This window comes from Aphelocoma coerulescens (assembly GCF_041296385.1).
Source record: "Aphelocoma coerulescens isolate FSJ_1873_10779 chromosome W unlocalized genomic scaffold, UR_Acoe_1.0 ChrW_unloc_scaf_5, whole genome shotgun sequence".
NCBI classification, from domain to species: Eukaryota; Metazoa; Chordata; class Aves; order Passeriformes; family Corvidae; genus Aphelocoma; species Aphelocoma coerulescens.
This window is the reverse complement of record NW_027184084.1, coordinates 2,783,482-2,792,100: the sequence shown is the minus strand read 5'-3', so window position 1 is coordinate 2,792,100 and position 8,619 is coordinate 2,783,482. Positions and strand designations below refer to the sequence as shown.

The following is an 8,619-nucleotide window of genomic DNA, read 5'->3' as shown; positions in this document are numbered from 1 at the left end:
CTTTTATGGGTGTGGATGTGTATTAGGTCGCCTATTCGTTTGTAAAACAGGAAGCGTGTGTGTTGCCGTGTGTTGTTTGAGAGTGTGATATTAAGACATTTGTTTGGGAGGGTGCTTGCTTGTTGAATTTGGAATCTTGACTGGGAGAACCTCTGCAGGAAGATTAGTGCCTTTTGATTGAGAACAACCAGCAGCAGAGAATTTAGAGCTTGAAAGAGTATGTGGGATAGCTTGTTCTTGTGGATGTATCAGAACCTTTTATTCAACGGGAGGGTGGCAGGTTGCATGGGTATTAATGCAGTGTAAAGTTTGTATTTTGAGCCTGAGATTTTAAAGATTGTGTGTGGGAAGTGGCATTTGGTGCCTGAGGTTTGGGAGGTTCGGGAAGAAAATTGGGAAAGAATTGTGAGAAAGTGTGAAGAAAGATTTAGGTGGAAACGAGATAACGCTAGGGGACGAAACTCTCTCCATTCATGTGTCCTATCTGCTCGAGTGATAGAAAGGACTCCCTGCTTGGTGTGTGGGTGTAAGCTCAGTGCAGATTTTGTGGAAGTCGGGAAAAAAAAAAGAAAAAAAAAAAAGAAAAAAAAAAAAAAAAAAGGGGGAGATTTCAAGCAGCAAAGCAGCCTTGGCAAAAGGCATAGGATACAGGTGACCCGAAGGGGGTGGCACAGTATTTGAGTAAGCTCAAATAGGATGGGAACCAGACAAAGTAAGGAAATCCCCAGAGCAAGCCCGCTCGGCTGTATTCTAGCCCATTGGAAGGAGATAGTAGGAGCTGGAGGCACAGAAAATAAAAGAACCCTTATAAAATATTGTACCCAGTGGTGGCCACTGTATAAATTAGAAAATGAAGCTAAATGGCCATCTAACGGAACTTTAGATTATAATACCTTGCTTCAGCTAATGCTGTTTCTGAGGCGAGAAGGTAAATGGGAAGAAGTTTCCTACGCTGATGCATTTTTCTCTCTCCGAAAACACCCTGAATGGCAGAAAGACTGTGGAATCAAACCCCCCAGTGATCCTATGGTGTTACCTCTGGAAAAAGAAAATAAAAAGGGCCAAAGAAGAATTAAGCGCTGCTGTTCGTCGTGCAGCATAGGCCACAGATGCACAAGGTCAGACAAAGTCTATCAAACAGCAGCTCAGGGACAAGATGATGATGAATTAACCAATTTGCTTAAGCCTCCCCTTAGGAGACAGGAAGAGGATGCGGACTCGGAAGGAACACCAGCACCAACCCCCTCTCCCCCAGGCAGTCCTGTCTCGTCCCGAACCAGGAAACAGGTACTGATGGCACCCCTGAGAGAGGCGGTGGCACCTGATGGGGACACAATGTTGATTAGAGTACCTTTCTCTACTGCTGACCTAGATGCATGGTATAATATTGCCAAAAATTACCGAAATGATCCAGGAAGTACTGCTGAGCGCTTGCGACTTATAATTAAACAGCATAATCCAGATTGGGCTGATATACAATTATTATTGGGTGGACTAACAGAGACAGAAAGACAGTTTTGAAAACAGCTCGAGACTTGGCAGAGGATTATTACAAAACACAACAATTAGATGTAAAAGATTACTTCCCACTCCAGGAACCACACTGGAATCCGAATAGAGCAGCTGAATTTAAAAAATTAAAAAGTTATCAAGAATGGATAGCAAAAGGGGTGGAAAGGGCTATTCCCAAGACCCTAAACTGGTCAGCTTTGTACGCAATAAGACAGGGTCCTTCCGAGTCACCATCCGAATTCCTGGATCGTCTGAGGGATGCAATGCGCTGTAACACATCGCTGGATCCTGGGACCGAGGTAGGGGTACAACAGCTGGTATCTTTGTATATAGGGCAATCCACAGGAGATATCAGACGTAAATTACAGAAACTTCAGGGGCCAGAAGGGAGGAACCTGGAAACTCTATTAGATGCAGCTTGGAGGGTATTCAGTAATCGAGAAGAAAGTTACAAGCAAGGGATGAGGAGATTAGTAGCAGTAGTAGAAGAAGGGAATAGAGGAAAACTTAGACAAGGACCCCCCAGACGAGGACCTCCCAGACAGGGCCCACCCCGGCTAGGTAGAGACCAATGTGCTATTTGTGGAAGGTCCGGCCATTGGAAAAATGAGTGCCCAGAAAGAAGACAAGAAGACCAACAGAATAGGGGTAACCGAGGAAGGGGGAGGGTGGTTGCACATGTGAAAGAAGATTGAAGAGGACCGGGGGATTCCACCCTAGCAGATCCACTGGTTATAATGAAGCTAGGGGACAAGGAAAAAGAAATAGAATTTTTGGTGGATACGGGGGCAGCATATTCAGTTTTAAATAAAGCTTTAATGCCTGTGGAGGATGACTATATTGTGGTACATGGAGCAACTGGCCAATCTGAAAAAGCTTATTTTTGTAAGCCATTGAAATATAAAATCGGGAAACAATGGGGTATTCACAAGTTTCTATATTTACCCAATTCTCCAAAAGCACTCTTGGGAAGAGACTTATTAGAACAATTACAAGCAACCATTATTTTTAGGAATGGGGAAGTTATTCTGGAGGTAAATGACCAACAGTACATAGAGACACTGAGCCTAATATTAACAACCAAAGGCCCTGCGGAGGAAATTAGGGAAGAGATAATAAGCCAAGTGTTCCCAGGAGTCTGGGCCACAGATGTACCTGGGAGAGCCAAAAATGCAACCCCAATACAGATCAAACTCAAAGAAGGGAAACAACCAGTTAGAATTAAACAGTATCCCCTTAAAAGGGAAGACAGGGAAGGAATTGGCCCAAAAATTGAAAAATTCTTACAGTTGGGATTGTTAAAAGAGTGCCAATCTGATTTTAATACTCCTATCCTGCCTGTCCGTAAACCTGATGGATCTTACCGGGTGGTACAGGATTTACGGGCTGTTAACAAGATAACTGAGGATCTCTATCCTGTGGTGGCAAACCCTTACACTCTGTTAACATGCTTAACACCAGAGCTAACTTGGTTTACTGTTTTAGATCTAAAGGATGCCTTCTTTTTCCTCCCTCTCCATGAAGCCAGCCAGAAAATTTTTGCATTCGAATGGGAAAGCCCTAAGAGTGGGCGCAAAACCCAGCTCACAGGGATGGTGTTGCCTCAGGGATTTAAGAACAGTCCCACCTTGTTTGGAGAACAGCTCGCAAAAGACATAGAGTCCTGGGAAGCCCCACCAGGAGAAGGGAAACTATTGCAGTACGTGGATGATCTCCTAATAGCTACCCGAACAGAGGAAGCTTGCACAGCCTGGACGGTAAGCCTTTTAAACTTCCTGGGACTCCAAGGGTACAGGGTATCCAAGAAAAAGGCTCAGGTGGTGAAACAGAAAGTGATCTATCTGGGCTATGAAGTCAGTGCTGGGCAACGAACTTTGGGGCAAGATCGCAAAGAAGCGATATGCCAAACCCCAAAACCCCAGACAGCGAAAGAGTTACGGACTTTTCTGGGGATGACAGGGTGGTGCAGACTGTGGATTTACAATTACGGGCTGCTCGTGAAACCATTATATGAACTCATTACAAAGGAAAGCAGAGATCTCCAGTGGACAAAGGAGGCCATGCGGGCCTTCAGTCAGCTAAAGAATGCCCTCATGTCAGCTCCAGCTCTAGGACTCCCAGACGTGAGTAAGCTATTCTTTCTATTTTCCCATGAGAAGCAAGGGATTGCCCTGGGAATACTAGCACAGGACCTGGGCCCATACCGACGGGCAGTTGCTTATTTCTCTAAGCAGCTAGATGCAGCAGCCAAAAGATGGCCTGGGTGCCTCAGAGCTGTTGCAGCAGTCGTGCTAAACATCCAGGAAGCACGCAAGTTCACCTTGGGTCAGAGAATGACTGTACTGGTATCCCACACGGTGTCTGCGGTGCTGGAAGTGAAAGGTGGGCACTGGCTCTCCCCACAAAGGTTCCTGAAATATCAAGCCATCATGGTGGAACAAGATGATGTAGAAATAGTGGTAACTAACATTGTCAACCCAGCTTCCTTTCTCAGTGGAAATCAAGGGGAATCGGTACGCCATGATTGCCTGGAGACCATCGAAGCCACCTACTCCAGCCACCCGGATCTAAAGGATACCCCTTTAGACAACACAGAGACCTGGTTTACTGATGGGAGCAGCTACATCATCAGTGGAAAGCGACATGCTGGGTATGCAGTTACCACCTGCCGGGAGGTGATAGAATCCGGACCTCTGCCAACAAACACCTCTGCGCAGAAGGCTGAAATAATCGCCCTAACCCGTGCCTTAGAGATGGCAAAAGGAAAGAAAATAAACATCTATACAGACTCAAGGTATGCGTTTGGAGTTGTGCATGCACACGGGGCCATTTGGAAAGAAAGAGGACTGTTAAATTCGCATGGAAAGAACATCAAACATGCACAAGAAATAATGCGGCTGTTGGAAGCAGTCCAGCTACCTGAGAAGGTAGCAATCATGCACATAAGGGCACATCAAAAGGTGAGCTCAGAATTGGAAGAAGGGAATGAACTGGCGGACAGAGAGGCAAAAGAAGCAGCAAAAGGTGAGGTAACAACAACTGGAGCCTTGATCCCAGATGGACAACTTTCCCTAGAGGGTAAGCCAACATATAATAAAAAAGACAAGAAATTGATTAAAGATGAAAAGGGAACATTTAACCAAGAGGGATGGGCTATCACTGCAGGAGAAAGAGTAGTTATTCCCTCTCATTTGCTATGGGCCGTAGTTAGAGAGGAACACCAGAAAACACACTGGGGAACAAATGCCTTATATAACTACTTAATTGAGAAAATTATCACCAGAAACTTATACGAAACTGTTATTCAAGTAACTCGACAGTGCAACCTTTGCCTCCAGACTAATCCCAAAAATACCCCTAAACCAAAATTGGGCCAGATTGGGAGAGGCCATGGGCCGGGACAGCAGTGGCAAATTGATTTCACAGAACTTCCAAGAAAAGAGGGGTATCGATATTTACTGGTGCTAACAGATACTTTTTCAGGATGGCCAGAACCTTTTCCTACTAGGACCGCTAAGGCTCGAGAAGTAACCAAGGTGTTACTACAAGAAATAATACCGCGCTTCGGAGTTCCAGCCACAATGTCCTCAGATAGGGGACCACATTTTATTTCAAGGGTGGTACAACAAACTAGCCGACATTTAGGCATAGACTGGGAACTCCACACTCCATACCATCCCCAGTCGAGTGGCCAAGTAGAGAAAATGAACCATTTGATTAAACAGCAAATTGTGAGATTAGGGCAAGAAGCTAACCTACCCTGGCCCCAATCTCTCCCACTTGCATTGTTACAAATTCGGACCAAGCCCAGAATTAAGGAGAAGCTAAGTCCCTTTGAAATACTTTATGGGAGACCATATGGGGTACAGAAAGGAATATCTACCCAAATAGGGGAAGAAACGCTAACCACCTACATGATTGCTTTAGATAAACAGCTTAGAGAAATTGGAAAACATGTGGCTGGAACTCGAAGTCGAGGCCTGGACGGTCCTGTACATGGCATTCAGCCTGGAGATTATGTATATGTTAAGTCTCTTACAGAAAAGACTCTGGAACCACAGTGGGAAGGGCCATTCCAGGTGCTCCTCACCACTTACACCGCGATTAAGATCAGAGAACAGAGCGCCTGGATTCACCATACCCGAGTAAAGAAGGCTCCAGAGACCCCTTGGAAAGTGACCCCTGGGGATGATGAACTGAAATTGAAGTTTACCCGAACAAAATGAAAATGTTAGGGTGGCACGCAAGTATAACCCAGAAAATTGTTTTTCTCACAGTTATAATTGTAACCTTCAGCCAGGAAATTATTCCTAGGAGAGAAGACATATGGTCTCAAGCCTTTATGCAGGTTACTGGACTCATGGGGAAATATTCTGATTTAAAAAATTTAAACCTGTTGACTGTAGTCATACACGGAAACCAAGTGTATACAAAGCAAGAATGGGAAAAACAAAGAACTTGGCAGCTCCAGGGGACTGTAGGAGAAAAAATCAAGATTGGATGCCGAATGATTAACGGGACTACTCACAGAAAAGCAACCCAAATCAGTGTCTCAACTACTCCTACAGACAAACACCATGAAATCTGTAGTTATTCAAGTGAAGCAGATTGTTGGTATAATTTTACATTAGTACAGACTGTTGAAGTAGTTTGTCTTTGGGGCCAAGGCAGTAATGGGTTCTCATTCAAATTCCAGATAAATGCCATGGCTAGGCCTACTACGACCTACTGTGGCAATCAGATCCAAACCCAGGTCACACCACTTAAATCTGAGCCAAAGGTTTATGAGATTGGCCCTTATGTAGTAAGGAACACAGGCCAACAATTACTGCTGTTTAACCCAGAATGGTCTCTTAAGCATGTAGAACTACTAATGCAAATTAACATTTCTGAAATCCAACCAGCCTGCTCCCCTTTAATTCAAACATCCCTTGAAGGGTGGACAGCCTGGCTGCAAAAGCAAACCCCCCTCAAGGGCAGAATGCGGAGAAACCTGAGTGGCATGCTAGGAACAGGACTGGGAGTTATAAATGGGATTGATTCAGAGATACTGATGAATAAATTGGCCACGGCAACCAGTGACCTGACCAAATTAAAACAACCCCTACAATCTTCCCTATTAGCATTAGGAAACAGCCAGTGGCAAGTCTCAAAAATACTCCCAGACCTTGCGAAAATTAGCAACCTGGATCACGAACTGATATTAAACACACTTGGCACAGCTCAGGACAATGTCTCATTAGCCCTTAGCTGCATACAAGCTCAATTATGGATGCAGTCCACAGCTTCCTTAATCATAAGAGAGGGTAACGAAGGTGTATTTCCTATTGAGATCCGAGACGCTGTTTGGAACAATGCTACTAAATTAGAAAGAACGCTCCAATCCTGGTGGACCTTGGTAAATTTCACCTATGACCCAATGACTAACATAGCTACTGCCTTTGTCCTTACGATATGAAATGCCACAGTTTATGTAATTCATCCTATTGTCGCATTGGGATTAAACCATAAAGGGACAGTTTTCTACCCCTCTGAACATAGAGTATGGGCTCGGATGGTAAGAGAAAAATGGCAAACAGTGAATTTAGAATCTTGTATTACACGGGAACAACAAGGATTTATCTGTGAAAGTAATACACTTGATGCCAGAGACATATGTCTTGATACAGAACAAGGCATATGTCACTTTGAGATCCACCCAGACACTTCACCGAAAACTGTACTTGTATATGTTGGTCAAGGCTGTGTGTGCTTAAGAACTACCTGCACTTCGATGATGATAGATGACAATGTTATAAATGTAACTGCCAGGAATCACTCTAATTTTTGTATTTGTAATTTTGCCAAGATTGTTGGGTGTGACTTTTCGTATTTAGCACCAGTCGTATCTCATCAATTAATAAGGTCTAACTATACCGTTTACCATAAATTGCTACCAACACCTATTGGGATGGACCTAACATTAGTAAAGCAATTAGTAAAACATCAGGACCTCATGGAGATTTTGAGAGAAATCCAAAGAAACGGGGAAAAGACCTTAGTCACTGTCCATTATGACACACAAGAAATCAGCAGAATCTTGCAAAGAGTAAGACAAGACGCAAGCCATAACTGGTGGGATTCACTTTTCGGGTGGTCACCTACCGCAACTGGTATCCTAAATACGTTATGTCACCCCATCATTGTCTTATTAACCTTGGTTAGTACCTGCCTCGTGCTGTCTATCGCGTTACTTATTTGGAACTACAGAGTACTAAAAAGGCTATCAGTTCTAACTACTTTGTCAAACGCACACGGAAAAACATTAAGAGATGCCTACCAAAAAAATTCATTAGGAAAAGAATTTAAGTATTAGTAAAAGAATTTACTAACTCTTTAGAAAAGGGGGGACTGAATCAGGGGGATGGGGAGCAGAAGAATTCGTTTGTCAGGAACAATGCATCTATCTTGGTCAGCATACCAGAGCAGGAAGAAAAAGATGAGACTGCTGATAAGACCAGCGGGAGTCTCAGACAGACATCCTGCCTCATCCCAAAACTAGCTCAAACCAGTCCCAAAGCTTAAACCCAGGCCAAAGGTATAAAAGAGCATGCGCAGGAGAGAAAGGTGAAAAGTTCAGACGAGGAAGACTCCCCTGACTTCATCACAAGACCCCCCGGGAGACCCCTACCACAACCACCAAACAACACTGCGCAAGCGCTATGCAGATGTAAATGACTTTTGAGGTCATTATAATATGAAGCGAGGCTGGGCGGGGATAGGTGATGAATATGTATGAGTTTGTTAGGAAACTTAACGAATATGGAACTTGTAACCCGATAAATACCGAGTTGAATGCAGCTGTCGGCACGCATGATTTTGGAGGAGCGATCCCCCGTGCGTCCCAGCGCTGGAATAAAGCATACCTACTTTACTACTTATTCTAGTAGTGGAGTTATTTCCGCCTTTCACTTCATTCAGCCACGTCTCAGCCTCTCCCAAGGCTCCTCAGGACAGGTCTCAGAGTCCCAGCTGTTATGGTAGTGGCATCACGTTCCCTCAGGAGTTGATGCTGACTGTGCATTCTTGTTTCGGGGTCCTGTAGCATGGCACCACTTTGCTGGGCAC

At 44.3% G+C, this 8,619-nt stretch overlaps 1 pseudogene; it reads left to right on the top strand.

Moving 5' to 3' along the window:
* The first annotated feature begins 3,698 nt into the window (after positions 1-3,698).
* On the top strand, positions 3,699-8,406 carry LOC138102917 (uncharacterized; annotated as a pseudogene).
* Positions 8,407-8,619: the final 213 nt, after the last annotated feature.